General features: G+C 32.5%; 1 protein-coding gene across 1 annotated transcript in view; it reads right to left on the bottom strand.

The window, feature by feature from the left end:
* LOC655414 (probable JmjC domain-containing histone demethylation protein 2C) overlaps window positions 1–21,922 on the bottom strand; it is a 71,047-nt gene that overhangs the window by 48,689 nt on the left and 436 nt on the right. The window lies entirely within an intron of this gene.

The following is a 21,922-nucleotide window of genomic DNA, read 5'->3' as shown; positions in this document are numbered from 1 at the left end:
TTCGGAATATTTATTACAACGGTAATTCCTTTCTTGTTGAATTTTCGATTTTCTATTACCAGGAGTGTATCATTAAAGTGCAGAGAAAAATAACGGTTAAATTGCACCTGCTGACGATTTTATCTCCTCGAAATCGATACGAAACGGGTTTGACCTCTATTAGTTAAGGTTCAAACAAGCACAATAAATAACTTATCATGTTTTTAACTGTGCAGGTTATTTCCATACTTTTAGCAGACATGTAAAATAGGTTGTTGTTACACAATTTTTATCGTTTAGTCGAGTGTGTGTTTGACCTTTGTCTGTTAGACAAACAAAGATTTATCGCCGCTTTATCATTAAAAACACTCTTCCTATATTTCCATTTAATTACAAATTATTTTCATTCAAAGTTATGTAAATATTTACGAACATGGATGATAAGCATGATAAGCGATTTTTGCCCGATTACCATGGAGACAAACCAATGGCGCCTCAAGAGGGCGCACCGCTCCAGACCGCTCTGACGTCACCATTTCCATGATGGCCTCCTTTAAGCCCAACCTTCTTGCGCCGACTCCGCCCCCATTGTTAGCAACCACGTGAAAGTCGGACCCGCCTTTCTTGTTTGTTTCCAGTTGCTATAGTAATTACGTAAAGAAGCCATCTTTGTCAGACGCACACCAATTTAACGTTGTTTGACAGTCTGACAGTGAGATGATTAAATTAAAAAAGTTTAAGGACATTTTCGTCCCGAAGGCATTGTTACGGCGGTTTAATTAAAAAAGTTAAAAAAAGCACTTGTCCATAATAGTGATTATTCAACGAAAAGGGTCTTGGTACGATTCTGACCCTTTCCCTTTAATGCTGCGGCACGTGTTACGAGCGACCTTGACAATGTTGGTTGCCTATGCGTCAGGGGAGCGAGTGACGAATTGTTACGAAATTCAATAAAATGAACCAAAAAACACAATTATAACGAATTTCCATCTCGGTGATTTGGCAAGGTTAACAAACAAACTAAAATGTAAACAGAAGCATAAGAATAATTTATTACATGTATCTAATATTTATCAGTAAACAAAAACTAGAACTTGTCGTATGTTTATATTTATTGTAAGCAATTCTCCCCAAAGTAATAAAGTGGTGCTTTATTGAAACACCATGAGAATAAAATAAATTTTAATTGTTATCCGGTGACCATGATCTAACCTTGCCATATGTTTGTGTTTATGCCTGACCTAGACAACTATGTCCATAAATATTATACACCTAATCGTCATAAATATATTTTTTCGTTGACCGTTTATTAATTTCGATATTAATAAATTATATTATTTAAAAAAGGTTGTATTAATAAACGTCATTAATACACTCTTTTTCATTAAGTAATTGTTTTTGGGATTTTCACGTTTTGACGATATTTTAATATAAACAACCAGTTGTACTACTTACTCATACAAATAAAAAAACAATGACGACTAACATCATACATTTATTTCAATGGTAACTATAATGTGAATTTTAAAAGGTGAATTTTACATGAAATTGAAAATGTATGGTGTTAACGTTATTTTCTTCTGATAGTCTTTGTAAAAAAGTGAATGGAAGTGTTGCAAAATTTAAAAATGATCTACCTCGAAGACAAACAAATAATGCAGGTCTCATCATTAATTTCTAATTTTGTCACAAAAAAAAAGTTTACGGTCAACGCAAAAATATTGTATTGTATTCCCAGTCGATTAAGGTTATATGGCCTCAGTAAAATATTTTGACTCTAATAAAGAGGGACACTGGAATGGTTCACAAACAAAGAAGAGCATAATAATAAACGCAAATTTTGGGCTGGTAATAAACCCATTGTGAGGCGGTTAACTTCTGTACAAAGGGATCTTCCATACAACCTTTTACCAATTGGAATACTATAATAATCTCATTTGTTATTGGGCGATTAATAAACTCAACTATTAAAGAATAAAAAGAATAAAGAATAAAAAGTTTCGTTTATAAATCGCCTTTATTTACAAAATGTTTACTAAATAACTATTTCGTTGACCGTTTAATAATGTCAATATTTATTAATGATTTTGTGCAAAAAAGGATGAAGGTATTTATGGACGTCACTAATGCATTCTTTTCGTATTTTAGACTTTTAGGACCGGTTTTAAAATGCTTTGTTAAAATTTAATTCGTTGTTAAAAGTTAACAACGCGAATGGACCAATCATATTTGTTCAATTTGGTCACGTGATCAGTTAATCACGCATTTAATTTAATTGAGGTTGAAAAAGATAAAATTAGATTTAGTTTGGCATAAATTTTAAATTGGTAACAAAAAATGTGATCAACTTACATATTCATAAGTAATCTGAACTATTAAAGACACTCACCCGCTAACGCTCATTCGTGCTTTAAGCAGTATATTAATCGCCTTCATTAACATTTTTTTTTTATTTGGGTAGAGTTTGAGTAAAATATTATTAAATTGTTCCTAGATAGAAAGTTTGTAAGATAAAAAATAAAATTTCCTGGCCTTCGATTTAATAATTACAAAAGAGCACCCAACTCTAATTTATTTATTTATGGCTACTGCATCGGCTTCCCCACAAAGCGCTTTTGTATTAGTTTCGAAAACGATATTTCTAATCAATGGCCGTGTCGTTTAAAGAAACTGGCTTTAATTATGAAACGAGTTAAAAACCTTGAGGGAGCTAGACCGATCGATTCTATTATACGCCATACATTCAATTTTTCATCAGGACGAGAACAATATCAACAATTAAACGGTTTTTTACGTAGGGTAACGGTTTTTGAACTGTAATACCGTACCAGTTGCGTATTTCTTAACAGCTCCTTGACATTTTCCTTTTACTTTGGTCTTTAACAAGATGATTTTGCTAAACGCATTTAGATGCACTTTCACTTTGCAACAACTGCATGCAAAATTTTGAGACTTTAGGAGGGAAATATCGTCTTTAATCCATGGAATAAACGATGACATACGCCCCAATAATTCACGAACTCTGGGTAAAATGCGCGCTATCGTCGTGAATTATGCGTTCTCTTGGCCAAGTTTGCAAACTCTTCGCTTTCTACGTGTCTATCACATTTCAGGCGGATTAGAGCCGTTTCTGTCAATGGCATTGTTCGCAACGTGTGTCAGGTGTATTATAAAAGGATGATTTGTGTATTGTGTAATATTCCGTTCGCGCCATTACCCGGGCAGAGCACGAAGGGCCGTTTCCGCCCATGCTATAGCGCACCGCAATAAACGAAAGCTCTCTCGCTTCCGTCGACGGAATAAATCATTCCCTTCCTATTGCAAGACAACCCGGAGCGCAGTTTCCAGGACCCGGAAACTCCGCAACATCGCTCCTGCATTTTTGGATGGGGAAATTTCTCCGCTAATTAATTAGTTGTTGCTTTCTCGTCCAGTAGGCAATAAAACTGCATACGTTTGTATCGGTTTGTCATCCAAGTGGAAAGCGTTCCGGGCGAGTTTAAAGGGAAACGACCCGACTTCCAGATGGCACTTTAACCATCGATCGATGCCTCCGACAGCTTGAACAAATTGCGAGCTTTTGGCAATTTACTACAAAACGCAATAGCGCGAGTTTTCACTTAAACTATTGGCCCTGAATTCAGACCTTGAGAGCCACAACAGGTGTTGGGCAATATCGAAATAATTACGCAACAGCCAAGAGAAATTAACAGTTAGCTGGCAGATGCCAAAAGTTCTCTTTTCTGCGCGACTTGACCCGATTTCTTCTTTTAATAACAGTAATTAAATGTGTTCCCACGCGACATGCCGATACTCAAGTGTTTTGCTATGTGAAACGTACAGTAAAACTTGAATTTCCGGGACTAATCGGTGTTTCCCACCCGGAAATTGCGTACAGCGCGTCTCGTCAATTAGGTGCCCAATCTGGCGGAGTCCGGTAATCCTGCAAATCAACAATCTAATCTCCGGATCTGAGTTAAAAGTGATGCGGACACATTAACGCGATTACCGTAATTAAATTACGTTTCCGGAGATCTCGACTCAAGTTATTAACAAAGCAAATTAGTCATCCAGCAAAGTTCGAATCGGTGTTGTTTCATTGGAGGCAATCGGTTAATTAACGGGCAGATCGCCTTGTTCTCCATCTCTTATCTCTTAATTAAAAAATGCAGCGACTTTCACTCGTGGGCTGATTATAGAGCGGAACCTTGGCGCTTATGAGATGTCAATTAGCCCGATACACATCGTGTTAAGCCAATCTTACTAGAGCATGCACTCTATGCAACTTTCGCTCAATTCGGCCATCGAATTTTGGAATCCTGTGGTCAGCTTTCACTGCCGTTTTGGTTTATTTTTCCTTGAATCAATGTTTGCTTTTCATCGTGGAAAAATACCGCCGCTTTAATTTGTGTGTTTATGTTGGTGGAACTGTGTTTTCTTCCGGCAGTACATTGTGATCTTTGGCCGGAAAATTATTACCACACAGTAGACGAGAAGAAAAAACTTGCAGTAAATTGGCCTACACGAGATTTCGTAATGAATCCTTCTCGTGCAGCAATAAATTATTGACCTGTCCGGAGTTTCAAGTGGTAATGCATTTTTAATGTTAGCGACCGTTTCGATTTTTCTCTAAAAGCTTTTCATTTACATTTTTGCCCTGAATATAAAATCAATCATTCGGTTTTTCCTCGTTAGCGCCACCTGAATTAATGATTTTCAATCGATATTCTCGCATCGGAAATGTCGCATGTGCAATGGAGTGAAAGCTCGAACGCCACATCAATTAGATGAGGCACTTAATTGCATGGAAATGGGCCATTCCTGCTATCTTAAATTTTGTTGCGCCCAAAAACTTGTTTATCTGGCACTTTTCCATTTGCATAATCAAATCAACTGACGAAATCGGTGGAGAATGATCGTAGAATTATTCCTTTTCCCGGCGCCTCCACCCTCAAAATAAATAAAGCTCGGAACGTCACATTGTACACTCAGTGTTTATTTAGAAACTGTGTTTGCTGCAATAACACACCCGGAATCCAGGAACTGGATGATGGACGAAACACTCCAAGTCCGGGGAATGTTGAGAAAAGCTCCGGTTTGTGGGGCGTGTCTTCCTTAAAGCTCAACTTTCGGTGTGTGCCAGGATCGCGGCAGTTCCGCTTGAAAATATAGATTGGTCTAAATATGGAACGTGTTTATGGCAGGGCAGGCGTTATAATCCGACAGGGTGGCGCAAAAACAATATATTTGACATTTGAGGAAATGGCACTGGTAATGAGCTACATAATACGGCCATTAAAGACAACCAAAACAAACAAAACTTCAAATTACACATTCCTGCAATCTAAAATGGCACTGACACAATTAATGGGTCAGGAAATGTAAAAATAAGAAAAACTACTTGTATTCTCATCTAGTTAACTTTGAAATTGGTTTACATTAAAAAGTTTAAATTTGTGCCGCTCTGCGGTCAATAAATGTCAAAACTGACAGTAGTGAAATTTACTAATTGTCAATTAATTAATTTTAAAAAGTTAGTTAAAATGCAACTAAACTGTTACACTGTGCAAGAACCTATTTCTGAATTGGAGACTTAATACATGGAGAATGGGAATATTCGGTGTCTAAATGCCTGTCATTAATTCAATAAAGCGGCATTTCTGATTTTATATGGGAAATTCACAGACGACTAGATGAGAATCATTTAAAAACACATTGTACTTGTGTTGCTCAATCTAATTAAATGATCGATATTTCAATTTTATGGATAGTGCCTTTTTATAGCATCTTACGAGTATTTAAAATACTTGAGTCCTTTATATAATGTTTCTCACTTTAATTTTATATGTGAAGTTCTCCATTTTGTGTTACTTGTCATTGAAAATATATTTGTTTGATTTCATAGAAGATAGTATATACTTAGAACAGGGGAAATAAAACCATTAATTTCGTCGCGATGTTTCGGTACTTTTATTGTACCTTCATCAGGCAAAGAATTTTCTTATTATAAACATGGAAGGCATGGCACAGTCAAGGAGGAACTGAAGAATTAAATACAATTGTAAAGCTCTTAGATCTGATAAAACGGCATTATCTTCCCATTACTATGAAACAGGACATCATTTTGCTTTTGGCAGAACAGAAGTCCTTGAAAAAGAAAATCATTATGAAAACATAAACATAGCCGAAATGATACACATACAAACCAATTACACTGTAAACAAAAGAGAAGACACAAGTAACTTAAGCAAAACAATAAGTATGGTCGCTAAGAAGTATGGATGGGTACAGTTGAATATTTTTTTTATAAAAGTGTGTTCTTAATTAGTTAAAAGTGTTATTTCAGCAATTATTATTAACTTTCACTTATTTTTTGGTCTAAGTTTAGGCGGCAAAGAGCTAACAAAATTTTATTAGTTTGATATTTTTTTTAAATTAAAATATGTATGTATTACAGCACAGAACCCAGAAAAAAATGCTCTCCTTAAAAATATTAAATTTGACCCTTCTTGCCATTAAAAAAAATCAAGTTAGCCCTGTATGTCCAAAACAAATAGAGATAGAAATTTTGATAAACATCTGAGAGGATAGAATTTAAATACTTTTAAGCATATACCAAAATTCAACAAGTTTTGATGATTAGTTTTTATAATATTTAACTGTGTGCATACTTTTTAGCGACCCTGTATAAACTACAAAAAGCACAAAAAAGAACTTCTGTTCTGTCAAAGTCACAGTGTTGAACAATAGTAAAAATAATAACATCTTCTAACTTATAATAAGTGGGATACACTGTTCTAGTTCGTATAGTGTGGAATTTTTAACTGGAATAAAATTCATAACTTGGATATAGGCAGTTTTTGTGAAAATTCCATTCCAGAAACAAGTTGCTTTTTGTTTTTGCTTGCCCATCATTTGGTGGATATGGTTTTGTTTATCTGCTGTCAAAACTGCACAGCCACCTCCAAGTTTTTTTTTTTCAAATATAACGGTATGTCGTGTGACACCTCATGTGAAAAACTCTTCGAAAGCAGTACAACGCACTATTTGTTTTTTAAAAATCGTCAACACCCAAGTGAGAACAAAATTAAAGCAGTGTGGAATTATTGACTAAAATAAAATTTGAAACTTGGATATAAGCGATTTTTGAAACAGATCGATTTTTGTTTATCTTTGCGCATTATTTGTTGCATGCGGTTTTTGTTTATCTGTCTTCAAAAATGCACAGCCATCTCTAACTTTTTTACGACGCACTATTTGTTTTCTGAATATTTTCAAAGCCTATGCGATAAAAAATAAAAACCAATTTTTATAAGTTGAAATTAGGCAAATGACACTAGAAATGTTGCAAAATGTTAGAAATTCATGCTACTATCGTTATGTTATTTCCCAGAAAAGAAACGGTGCCAATTTTGAATAATTGTTGCATTAAACAATGTTCAACTTATAAAATTAGTTTTTATTTTTTTATCACGTAGGCTTTGAAAATATTCAAAAAACAAATAGTGCGTTGTATTGTTTGCGAAGTTGGCTTTCATACGAGGTGTCACTTGACATACTGTTACATTTGAAAACAAAAGCTAGAGGTGGCTGTGCATTTCTGACAGCAGATAAACAAAAACCATATGCACCAAATAGTAGGCAAGACAAAATAAAAATTGACCTGTTTCGGGAATTCTCACCAAAATCGCCTAAATCATAGTATGAATTTTTTTCCAGTTAAAAATTCCACGCTGTATCTTAATGTTAACAACTCATAATCTGTGATCAAAAATAATAATAACACCTTGTAATTTGTGATAATTTCCATACAATTTTTAAAACGTAACATCTGTGATACTTTACGCAATAATCAAAATATGTAGGGTTAAGTCCGTTCTCCACAATAATAGTTGTTTTGTCCGTTTACAAAAGAGTTCTTCCTTGACTGTGTCGTTTATAAAAAAAATGCTTCGCCTGATGAAGATACAATAAAAGTATCGAAACGTCGCGACAAAATTAATGGTTTTATTACCCCTGTCCTTTATCTTCGACGAAATCAAACAAATTTAATTTTATACGTTACATGCAAATAAAGTTCAAATTATTACAAGCCATTAATAATCATCAATTAGTGCAAGGTTAATAAGAACTACATTTCTTGTTTATTTTTATTTATTAATGAAGTATAGATACAGATAACTATTTCAATTACTACATCCACGTTTAAAACAAATGTTGAAATACGTTGTTAAAAGTCAATGTCACTATTCACGTAAATAAACATTGCTCTCGGCAGTGACAATGCTACCAACGCAATATTAATGAAAAAGATTCTTCCATTGGACTATTTTGAAATGTATAATTCCAAAATTCAATTAAAATCCACTAGATTAGGTAGATTTAGCTTCATGTTTGCGTTTAATTGTTAATTCGCCCCAACATAAAACTTTGGTAATGTTGATGTGAAATGACTGTGAAATAGGCCATAGAAACAAGATTTGAAGTTATTCGTTTTTCGTGGGATAAAAAGAGTAACAAGATTTGAGAGATGCATTCACGATTCATCAACTTTTCGCCCGTTTCAGGAATTAGCTTAACCTTGATTTTGCAGCTGTGGTGATTTTCGGGGCTTTGCGTTCGCGGAGCAATTGATTAGGAGGGTGTTTTGAAACGACGCCTCCACGTATAATAGCCCAAGGGAATGGCACATTCGATAAGACCTCAGCGAGGTCGTCGCCAGTCCTCGCTTTCCAACTGTCACACAAACTCGAAGAAAACGACATTCTCTTATCGACCCATCTAATTCGGATGGTCTCCTCGAGTTTCCAATTTTAAATAGAGCTCGTTTGTCAAGTTTGAATAAAAGGGATTTTGTTTGTGGAATCGATGATTGGCCGGGAATTGTACTCTTGTAATTTTGTCGAAACGGTCATTCGTTTTTGTGCTATTCAATTTGTTTTCTTATATACTTCGTTGACTAGTTATTCGCCCCATAAAGCCCATTCCAATACTCCGTTTCTGCTGTTCTAAGCGCTTCTATCGCTGTTGCAAATGTCTCTGTTGGATTTTTTGGCGAAATGAAACTGTGTCGAGTTTAATTGAAGAACCTAATTCGACGCCACCCATTTTGTGTACCTAAGTTTTTATTGTTGCTCGAATTTCCCCGAACTTGGCCGGACACGTTTATATTTTATTTCCACTTCCTCCGGTGTAGATGGAACATTCTTGCAGGCGTGCCTGGGATGCCGTCTGCAGGATTTATAACCAAGAGCAGGATCATCCCGCTGTATAAGCGGTTTCGTTCGAAATTTCCGATTCCACAAGAACAACAAGGGCGCGGCTCACGAAAACACCTCATTAATTACGATTCGCCTTATTCCAAAGAAACGGGTTTTTGTCCGACAAGTCTTTAAAAGCGGTCGGTGCCGTCGCCGCCGCCGCCACGGCTAACGACCCTTGCAGAACTCGTCGGACAACACCTCCTTGCTAAAATCTATTGTTTCCACTATTCGCACACCACGGTCTAGACGAGATCATCGCACAGTTTTCGGTGTGAAATCGTGGTTATTGTTTTGGACCGGTTGTAAGCGCTCTCGAACCCATCATTACGCTTGGATCTTATTACTCTGATTGCACCACAGCACAGCCCTAATAAGCATGTTGCTGAGGACACGTTCGCGCTGACCGACATCCGCTCTGGTCCACTTCCAAAAGATTTACAACAGGCTATACTTAGGCCAACAAACTTCTTACTCAACCAACTGACTTAACTAAAGGAAAAATTACTATTATCTGGCTCTTTCCTCTCAAATTCTTAATTTATCTTAACTGGCTACATGGTTCGGTCAACTTGTGCAATGGGCTTTCTGCAGCACATTATAAATAACTGCCTGAAGATGGATTATGCAAAGTTGATCGAAACGCATTGCAAGATAAAATAAATATAAATGGATTTATATAAAAAAAAACAAATCTTCATTTTCCCTTATCAACGTATATCTCACAAAAATGAATCAATCAATAATAATTTAACTAATTTTTTTATTCAGAAAGTTGACACTGTTCAGTGTGTGACAAAGACCAGTATAACTATTTTTCTGTTTTTAGCTGTATACAGCGTGCTCAAAAACTGGCGCACCAACTCAATGGTGTGTGGTAGAGAAGTGGTTACAGATAAAGGTAAAAATAGTAAAAAAAAAATTTGTATTAAAGCTATTGATAAATAACTAATTTTAGGTAAATGATATGTGGCAACGTTGTCTAACAGTCATGATCGCAATAGAATTTGAGCAACAATTCGGAAATAAAATTAACTAGACGCCCTCTGGTGATGACTTTTGAACTATGTCGAAAACAGTAAAGAAATTTTCGTAATGCCACATTTAACTGACATTTAATAAATTGTTCAACAATTTTGCGTGTATAGTGTTAATTATTTACAATAGAAAGAATTACTTTAAAAGTACGTGGTGGTAAATACTAGCGTTGACTTTGGTTCTGTAGTTTTTCGTGGTATAAAGTGTTTATTGTTGGAACTTGAAAGTGGATAAAAAGTGAAAAATATTTAAATTTTGATTACAAAGTGTTATCAAACAGTTGTCTAATTAAAGATTATAAGTAATGGATCACAGCGAACACAAAGTTTGGCTCAAGAAACCAATAAATTAGTGAAGTGTTATGAATTTTAGGTTAGAATTTTCCACTGAAAAAATCATGAAATGCGGTAAATCTGCAAAACTACAATAAAGATTAACAACTCCTGATACATTTAAACGTAAATTATGCCAAAAGGTAGGCTTTTCAATGTCTTTGTAATAATTTTCCAATAAAGAAAGTAAACCAAACAGTCATTCGTTATTCGTGTTTTCCTCGTCATCTCTCATTTGTCAACATAAGTTTCTTGCATCAAAGATGCAATAATCATTCCGCATTGGCAATGTAATAATTGTGAAGCCCCAAAATTCGTACAACGCTCAAAATATCCGAATAAACATTTTCCCGCCATTTATGGTTACTGTTTTTGACCTAGCTCAGTGGCGCCCCCAACGGTAATTTTACTTCCGAATAAAAATAAATTATTTTTGCAACGGTTTCCTAGGAAATAATCCCCAGTGTTGGCACATCTACACATTGTGATTTTTTGGATGAATTTTAATTTTTTTAAATCAAAAAAACTGCTAAAATCTGATAGTAAATTTTAAAATAATTATTCATTGTTTTGTTACGGGACGATTACCTGGTATGAAACATAAAAACATAAAAAAATAATGAAAACTAAAGAAGTTAACACAATAAGTTCGTAGCTCCAGATTTTTTAAAATATAACTTTAGGAATTTTTTCAACATTTTTCCCGTAATCTGCACTTGCTTCTCAATAACGTACCACTGAGTTGGTGCGACAGTTTTTGAGCACCCTGTAGAACTGAGTCTTTTAGTGGTATTATTTCTTCTTGTAATAATTTTAATTTTTGGGTAATTATTAAAATTAAAATTTAAAGACGAAAAATTATTTCTTACTTTTGATTTTGGAAAACAATTGGTTAACATTTAGATTGATCATATTTTCTCTAAAAAAATCACTGTCATAAAGATAATTAATGATGGATTGCAGAAAGCGAATAAAAAGTTTAAACTATAACATAACATACAACCTATGTCATATTATTCTTACTGTATCCGATTTTTGCAGTTAAGTTTTCTAAAATGCATAAGATTCTGTCGAAATATGTTGAAACTGTAACCGTGGTTCCAGAATCTGCTCCCCATTCCAAAAAAGCTCAGAAAAAACCTGACTTTTTTTATTATTATTAGTAAGTTTTTAGTTTAAAATAAATACATCAAATTTTTGTTTCTTAGGCTTCCAGTATTTTTCAACTTTTTAGTTTCTTAATTTTCCCATAGTATTTCATATTATTCATTTTCTCAATTTTTCAGTTTTTCATGGTTTCACTATCTTATCTTATTAATGGTTTCTACTTTCCTAGTTCATAATTTCATAGTTGATTAATTATATCACTCTTTCAGTCACTTATTAGATCTACAGAATTTTAATTTTACTGTTTTTTAGTTTTTTGTGCTCCATTTTTTAAATTTTTTAGCTTTTCAGTTTCTTAGTGTATTGGTTTTCTATTTAGAATATGATGTTTGAATTTATTGGTGTTTCTCTATTCTAATTAATAGCTTTTTCAGTTTCTCAGTTTTTCAGTCTTTTAGTTGTCCAGAATTTCAGTCTCAATATTTTTAGTTTTTTGTGTTTTTAATTTCTCAGCGTTAAAATTCCTTTGTCACTGGTTGAACTTTTAATTTTTGAACAAATGCATAGGTACTCTAATTCTACAGGGTGACTCAAGTGTGTGTACTCGTAATCGGTCTAGAACTTTTTTGCTATTTGAAATAGTTAAAAAAGTCGATTATTTGCAAAACTACAAAGTATTCGCAGTGATTTTTAAATTAAATTAAAGTTGGTCTTTTTATAACGAAAATTTGAATGATTCCGAAACGAAAAGAGATAAACCCATGATAGTATACATAAAGTTAATTTTTTTTTGCGTAGAATCTAATTATGCAAACATATATACGTTGTTCCATTTAAAAAAATATAACTTTTGTTCACCACCCTGTATACAACACCTTGTGTATAATAAAAATATTTTTACTTTGTGGACTTTAAGTCAATCTATCAGATAATAAAAACGGCATGACAATATTTCAAGTAACAAAAAAGTTATAGACTGATAACGCACCCCTGGGTCACCCTGTATATCAAATTATTTTTCAATTTTAAATAATGTTTGTATCAGCCTTGATTTTCGAATAAAAAAAATAATTTATGTAGAAGTGTCAAAATGGCAGTATACGCCAATTTTAAGTTTGATTTTAATATTTATTCCAAACCGACAGTGTAGATTTTAATTAATTGTGTAAAAGTTTTACTTTTCTAGAATTCTTAATTTTTCTGTAATAAATTTAAAAAGTGTATTTTCGTCAAAAAAATCAAATTATTTCAAAAAACTAATGACAAAATCGACCATTTTATTCGCAACTAAGGCGAAATCCCGTTCTGTGAAAAAGACCGGCCCTAAAACCGGTGCAGTGGTGTCTCATTTGTCCCAGGAATGAGCAATTAACCAATAAAAATGTAATAATCACCTCCTACTTGTTTATCTGGTGCACAAAAAATTGCAAGACGATTGAAGCGTTTGTAATTAAATGTCGGAGAGATTTTGCACTCCCTACTGTAAAACAGACATAAGGCGTTCAAAACTGAATAAAAAAATTTATTTAATAAAAACACAAAACACACGTTTTCTCCCCGAGTTGTTTGTTTTTTATTTTTGAAAAATAAGTTTCATGTAATTATCCTTCTTCAGTTCCTACGTCAAATAGGAATTTTATACTATTTATATTAAAATTATTAAAAAAATATTCAAATAATTGACAACAGACTGTTGTCAATAATTAAGTTATCTTTCACTTCCTACGTCAAATGTTTTTAAATAATACATGAATTTTAATATAAAAAGTATAAAATTCATGTACCTATTGATTAAAAATATTTGATGTAGGAACTGAAGAAGGGTAATTACCCGAAACTAGTTTTCCAAAAATAGAAAATAAACAACTCTAGGAAAAAACGTGTGTTCTTATTAAATAAAGTATTACATCCCCAAGTAGAAAACAAAAAAAAAATAAAAAAAACAAAAAATTGTAATTATATTATTTTGTAAATGTCGGTCACGTCTCCTGAAATTTCGCTGCTTTCTAAGAAAATTTCAAGGTTTCTATTACAATTGGGTTCAAAAATCGTGGTTCAATTGTGCATCGATCTGTTTTTGATAAAACTTATTTTCGCAATTAGTTCGTATTCAGACTCAAACATTTAGCAAGTTCTTCAGTTAAAACTCATTTGTTTCGCAAGATTTGAGTAGACTGCTTTTCCCGAAATGTAAAATACGGGTAAATGAATGAATATGTATAAAAATATTTCTCTGTTCAAACAACAAAACGACATTTTTTTAGCTCCGTTACTCGAAGTTTAGTTTTTAGCAAAACTAATACTAAGTTACAGTTTGTTTTAGTTTTTTCTCTATTTTAGTCAAAATATCTTACTGGTGCACCGACAACTACTTTTTTCGTTATCAAAATTTTAAAACAGTATTCATTTGAGATCAGTAGTTAATGGAGTTCGTCACTCAGTAAATTAAACCGTTGCCGCAATTTTTCCAAGAATCTGTAAACAAAGCTTTTTTCCGATTTCCAAAAATGTGAATGGAATGGTAGGTATTGGCTTAGAAACACAATAAAACCTTAAATTTTTATGTTGCTAGTGCTATGTGACGTTTATGTTAATGCATTCTCACTATTTTTTACGATACGAGTACATCCACATAAAAGAATTCTCGAATGTTCACTTCCTTATGTTCCTTTTTCTAAGCTCTTAAGCTGTTACGATCTTGTGCTTGTGTTACCTAAATATCTCAATAAAACGCAACTGGGTAATTTCTAGCCAAAACGATCACTTTTTTGTCGATTTTTTGTAAATTAAAGTATGTTAGAGAAAGCGTATTTCACAATTTACGTAATTTGGACAATTTTTTAATATAAATAAACATAAAACAAAAATGCAAAAATTTGGTGTAGTGACCTTGTTTTTGAGTCATTTCGTTGAACTGTAACGTGGCTGTTATCATTAACAGCCAAATAGTAAATTTGAGCGTGAATGCAGCTATTGAAGCGTCAACAATCAGTCATTAGCCGTGTTTGTTTTGATTGTAGCTCATCGTAAAGACTTCAACAATCGTCACTTGTTCTAGCTTCCGCTTGGAGTACGTACGCAGTGAACGTTTCTTGTCGGTTTAATTGAGCGTGTTGTGCAAATGCCTCCCCCGCATTGACGCGTGCTGAGCTTCATGAGCTCGCCATCGACCCAGTAAGAAATCAATAACCACGGCCCGGGTGCCAAACCGAATACAACTTCCAACAACCTAAATTGTTGTGTGCGTATTCCAACCGGTAAAACGCAAACAGTAGGTCAACAGTGAGGTATTAGACAGTTATTTTTGCCGGTTTAGATAAATAAATAACGAGCTCGCGAGTAGAACTGCGATTTTTTTATCGATTACATGTGGTGGAATTTTCTCTCGATTATTACGGTTGAAAAGTCAACTTTGAAAAGTTTGCGAAAGTAAACTTTTTCTTGGTCGGAGACGCTTGTATTGGAGGTCGACCACTATCTCTCGAGTCTGCTGCAAGCAATGCATGATCGGTGCACCTTGTTCACCCACGACATTTATCTGATGACCTATAAATACATTCGACCTGACGACCCCACACTTGGATACCAGGTCATGTAAGGGGGAGATAAACATCGACAAAACACTACAATTTACCAATAATAACAACCATTTCAAACAATAAAGAATTCAAAGCGGAATTAGATTGATGCACCGGCGCATCCACCAATTTTCGATCATCACCAATCTTTAAAATAAATTCGTCCAAGCGAAATAACTAACTTACGATTAAGTTTTATGTTACAAGAGTTTAAAGTTTAAAGACAGAATTCGTCCGCTATTTTTTTGTAAAAAATGGACGGTAATAAAAAATTGTGACGTTATTTTTAACTACTGTTGTTAGGAGTTTTGAGAATATTATAAAGAAAAACAAATTATTATAGTGTATAGTTTAAACAGTTACTTTCCTATCTGAATTTCGTCAGTTGATTCTCGTTTTAGACCAGTATTTAACGAATATAATATTTTACTATTCTAATTTATTATTGAAAAAACGCCTATAATTTGATAAATCTAAGAAAATATAAAAAAGCAGGCTTGATGCCTGCACTCGAATATCCCAACAAAATCTTTTACAATCTTACCCCAATTATTTACTTAATTAATTAATTAATTAATCAATTTTAACGGTTTCATTACAGAATAATCACCTATATTTAATGTTAAAATGTAAAAGTGCGTTTATTTCCAAGGTTTTATTAGTATTTTTTTCGCTAATTTCGTAACAAATACTTGAAGTAAATAAGCGTATTTTAGTATAAAATTCTGGATGATTTTTTGATCGAAAATTACTTTTATTAAATATTATCTTTACCTGTGAGTGAAAAATTACCAGAAAATTAGGAAAGATACTATTCGAACGTACAGTCAGGCGTGTAAAATGCAAAAAAATATACTATTAGAAATTGCGATACTTTTTTTAGGTGCGCCATAAGGTTGCCTCACCTGGTATAGGTACACTCAAAGACAAATTTAATGGCATCCCTATCGTATCGACCCTATTTTGAAGGGATGGACTGTGACGACCGTCATAAATCTTTTCGATCATAAAATTAACATTTCTTGAAATCCAAAGTTCCAAAGTTACCCTCTTTTTCAAAATTTGTTAAAAATAATAATTGTAAATCGTGTTTGGCTATTTTATTGTTACCATTTTTTGTCAGTTGATTAAGTTAAATAAAAGTATATTTGCTATTAAATACTTTTTTTGTTAGTAACATTTTAAGCCTTCTTTTTATTATGTAAATCTGAATCTGAAACACTATTTTAAAACACGTTTCCCATAGCAACGTGTTTTCGCATAGCAACATTTTCACTATCTTAAAACACACTTTCAATAGCAACGTGTTTAAAATTAAAATGATCCAACAAAAACTGGCGCACTAGCTCAGTCGTACGTTATTGAGAAGCATGTGTAGATTACCAGAAAAATCTTGAAAAAATTCCTAAAGTTATATTTAAAAAAATCTTTAACTACAAATTTATTTTGTTAACTTCTTCAGTTTTCATTAATTTTTTATGTTTTTATGTTTCACATTAAGTAATCGTTCACTAACAAAACAATGAATAATTATTTTTAAATTTACTAACAAACTTTAGCAGTTTATTTAATTAAAAAAAAACTTCTTAAAAAATTCAACAATGTATAAAATTTTATTAAAAAAATTATACACATATAAATTCACAATTTATAGATTACTGTTCATCAAATTTTACTGCGATTATACTGTTAGACAACGTTGCCACATATCATTCATTCAAAATTTGTTATTTATCAATAACTTTAATACAAAGAATTTTTTACTATTTTTACCTTTGTATGTTAGCATTTCTCTATCACACACCATTGAATTTGTGCGCCGATTTTTAAACACCCTGTACAATATAAGAGTCGGTTTAGCTTGCATTATACTGCTAATAGTTGCGAATAAAAATCATATTAAGGTTCTGTAAACCGACCTTAATGTCACTAAAAAATTTTTTTTTTCGAAATTTTTAATGTCATTATAAAACAAACGGTTTGCTTTTGTTTCAAAATTCATTTTAATTTTATTTAGCTTTTTGACTCGATGTTAAAATGTTAATAAAAAATTCATGTTTTATTAATTTACTTTATCTTATTAGCAAAAAAACGTCAATCCAGTTGTGTGATTGTTTAAACTTTTGTGTTAACTAAGTTTTTAGCTTAAAAAAGTACTTATCCGAAAAAGTCAAAAATAAACGGTAACAGAACTCAAAAGTGCTAACATCACTCCACTTTCCATCTTGTTTATTGATTTTTTTCAGCCCGGTTTAGTGAAATTTTACAAAAATTATGATTTTATCACAACAACGCTTCAATGCAAAAAAATGGTTAATTTCAAATCATTTTAAAAAATTGCTGTTAATGTTTGAGTATTTCTTTGCACAAATAGCTATTGACTTCCTGGCCTATTTCGACGAAAATTCCTCAAAATAATCGCGTTTCTGTTTAAACGAATGTTAAAAAAATATTGAAATTTTTTTTTTTCGCGATTCCGATTATTAACTTGATGATTTAATTTTGCTTTCTGTAAAACCTTTTATTACTTTCGGTCTTACCTAAAGATCAAGACACTTTACAATAAATATTTTGTGACTTTTATCAAACTTTGGAAGCAAGTAACGTTGAAACCGTAGTTGGAAATTTAGATTTGAAGAAGTGTTAATTTTATGACTGAAAAGATTTAAGGTAGCTGTCACGGTCGATCCCCTCAAATTAAAGGTTGGATACAATTGGGGTGTCATTGATTTTGTTCCTGGTTGTACATAAAAAATTGTACAATACAGATAAACATTCTTCAAGTTAGATAATAGATATACCTATCGAAGTCAGACAAATAACGTGACATCAAATAATTATAATTTTTACGTATCATTGATATGCAAATGTATGTTTTTGTGTTATAGGTTGTACTTGATGGTGAAAAATAATAAAAAAACGTGGGAAGGTCAGAATTCACCTACAACCAAATCACGTGTATGGTGCTCTTGCCAACCATCCAATGTCAACGTAATTTAATTTTCTGCACCATTTGATTCCATTTAACAATGGTTAACAATTGTCCGAGAATTTTCTAATTACGGAATAAAACTCACTTTATAACTGTTATTGTGAAGTCAGTAGTTTAGTAGTGGAGAAAGTATGTGTATGAGGCCGATCATTGAACTTTTCTAACGCGAGAAAAACATTAGATCGTCACATGCAATGTGCTCTTAAAAAATCATTGTTTCGCCGATAACAAAATAATTTTGATGGAACCTCGAGAATTCCAGCAGTGTTCTGTTGCAATCTGAGGTCCCGTTGTCCACCGGTTCAGCCTACACACACTCAACCTAAACCCCATTAAAGGCAACATGCCAACAAAATCCGATAACATCGCAACAATCATAAAAAAAGTAAACGCCACACCACGTGTATTTAAAAACTCCTTGGCAGACCACAAAGTATGCGGATATAAATAGAAGTGGCCTGGTTCTTCAGCCTTACTGATCCTATTTCAGGAAACGCACTGCACCTGCTGAACGCCGATTTTTTCAGACCCCATAGGTTTCGATTTTTTACAACCATCATTGCAGCTGAACGGTTCTTGGTTTCAGTTACGTAACGAAATTATTGTTACAACTATCGTAACGCAGCCTTAAAAGATAATAGAACTGGCTGATTCATTAACCTTGTTTGTGATGTAACGCTTAGTTTCTCTAGTATTTCACCGCGAAAATCGCGCCATCGGTTGACAACAAGCAATGCTCTAATTTTAAACGCAGAGATAAGGTCCGACCAATGAACTTGACCTTAAGCAACATAAGGGCAATAAATTCACTTGTGACCCGTTAGGCGTACACTTCTTCGGCATATTGATTAAGAAACCTGCGCGCTATGACTAATAAATTACTCCGGACTGTGAAAGTAACAGAAATAGGTGCGTCATATCGAGAAGAGACAATTATTTGCACGACCAACGTATTTAGATTCAATTATGGACTTGTTCTGGTAGGTTAATGGAGTGTCAACGAACCACTGTCAATCATTGCACTTTATTTTTTGATAGATACGCTAAAAACTATGTTACTCGAGGAAATGTCGTCAAAAAAGCAAAAAGCATAGAAAACTGAATTTAGAGAGTCGATTGAAAAAACCTTGACAGTTGATAGAAAGTTTACGATGGATCTTATCGAAACCATTACATATTTTTATTACTGTCGTGGCTTCTCCCTCTAGACAAAACATTCAAGCCAAAAATTAACTACGTTATTTAACACATGTTATTTCATTAAATATTTAAAGAATTGATAGATGATGCGTCTGTAGAAAGCTGTTAATTAATCACATGTCGACTGTTGATTAATCTTATTGTTTTAATATCGCATTGACGTAAGTAAGAGGACACAGAGAATACTAATAGGTGGAATTATACAGGGCGTTAGGGAATGGCTTAGCAAGATTTAGTATGTGATTTTGTCATGATCAGACGAGTTAAAAACCATTATATCAATTTTCGAAAAAGTACGTACTTTCTTCAGAAATTTTTCTAAAGCGATCAGTAAAAAATTCGATTTTAATCAGTAAAATATAATAAATGATTTTTGCACAGTAAAAAATTTAAATGTCAAGTAAACCACGCATAGTATTTTATTAAAATTTGCCAGTAAAAAATCGTATATGTACAGTATTTAGTTTCAGTTTGCACAGTTTAAATAATAAACACTCAGTAACTAGCTTGCAGGCTGGGGGTTCGCCCCAGCAAACGAGAAGGAAACATACCCCTCAAACGATTAAACTCGAAAATGTAAAACGCGAAATGTGGAATTCTACACTCTCTAGTTTTGAGATGCTATTGTTTACTGTGCAATTATTATTTTTACTTTGCATCTATCATTTATACTGTGCATTTATTATTTTTACTGTGCATTTATTATTTTTACTGAGCATTTATTATTTTTACTGTGCAATTATTATTTTTACTGTGCATTTATTATTTTTACTGTGCATTTATTATTTTTCTGTGCAATTATTTTTTTACTGTGCATTTATTATTTTTACTGAGCAATTATTATTTCTACTGTGCATTTACTATTTTTACTGAGCAATTATTATTTCTACTGTGCATTTACTATTTTTACTGTGCATTTATTATTTTTACTGTGCATCTATCATTCTTACTGTGCATTTATTATTTTTACTGTGCATTTATTATTTTTACTGAGCATTTATTATTTTTACTGTGCAATTATTATTTTTACTGTGCAATTATTATTGTTACTGCAATTATTATTTTTACTGAGCATTTATTATTTTTACTGTGCAATTATTATTTTTACTGTGCATTTATTATTTTTACTGTGCAATTATTATTTTTACTGTGCATTTATTATTCTTACTGTGCATTTACTATTTTTACTGTGCATTTATTATTTTTACTGTGCAATTATTATTTTTACTGTGCATTTATTATTTTTACTGTGCAATTATTATTTTTACTGTCCATTTATTATTTTTACTGATCAAAAATACTTGTCGTTTAAATAAAATACTGTGCATTTAATTTGTACCCAATTTTTATTAACCCACTTGTTGAGAGCCACTGTATGGCTTATAGTAATTTATTAGCAGTTAATTTTTTCAATAAACAAAATGGTAGATGGCAGTTGGGCGTTTTGGGAATTTTTTAAAATTGTGGCTAACATGTTCATTTGTATGAGAGGTACGAATCCCACTCCGATCAAAAACATTTTTGGTTTTTTTTTTCATAAAATTTAATAACAAAACACAAATTGAAATAGAAGAATAACGTGGTGGACCAAGAAGTTAATTTACCTCTGCTATTTTATCAGTAATATTAAAATTTACCCTAATTTTTATAATTCTAGTTCAGTACTTCTCAAAATTTAGAACTTTAATTTCAAAACGATTTTTTGGAAAAACTATGCATTTTTAGTTTAGATAAATTTTGCTTGATTGATTTGTCTTGCCATCCTCTATATACCTTTAAATTTTTGCTAAACCATTCACTAACACGTTGTATTTTTTTTTGAGTTATTACTTATTACATCGTCTTTAATGTTAATATCAGCTCTGATTGGTGTGTAAATCAACAAAAACTATTTGAAACGTGTCCAAACGCTAATTTATTCATTAATGGAGTTTTAGCTACTTTAAAACAAATTAAAAAGTAATTTCGGGTCCCAAAGACATGTTAAATCGTAGTAAGTTGGATTTATTTATAATTCATAATCATAAACAAGCCATAAACATGAAAAACGTTGTTTTTTATTTTCTATAATTATAAAACAATTGTGTTGACACAACTAGATTGAAATTGGGTCGAATGTAAATGTAAGACTGATTGATACACTTATAAACATTATATAATCAGTCGAAATTAATTACAAATTAATTAACGAGAAAAAAGCTGAAATAATAAATAAATTTTGTTTTTGTTTTTATTTTACATTAATTGAGCTAAGGCAATTTTGGTGAAAGTGAAAGCAAGTGAATTTTCGTTTTGTGAAAAAACCCTTCACCATGCATCCATGTTTAATAAAGGCGGGGGTTTGGCACCCTCCGTTAGCCGAAAATAGGTCAGAAAACGACCCTCTTTCGTTCATTCTCCCCTATGGAATGCACCTGTAAGGATTTTCACATAGCA

The sequence above is a fragment of the Tribolium castaneum genome, chromosome 4 (assembly GCF_031307605.1).
Source record: "Tribolium castaneum strain GA2 chromosome 4, icTriCast1.1, whole genome shotgun sequence".
NCBI lineage: Eukaryota > Metazoa > Arthropoda > Insecta > Coleoptera > Tenebrionidae > Tribolium > Tribolium castaneum.
Note: the sequence above shows the minus strand (reverse complement) of the source record. Positions and strands in the feature narration are given on the sequence as shown.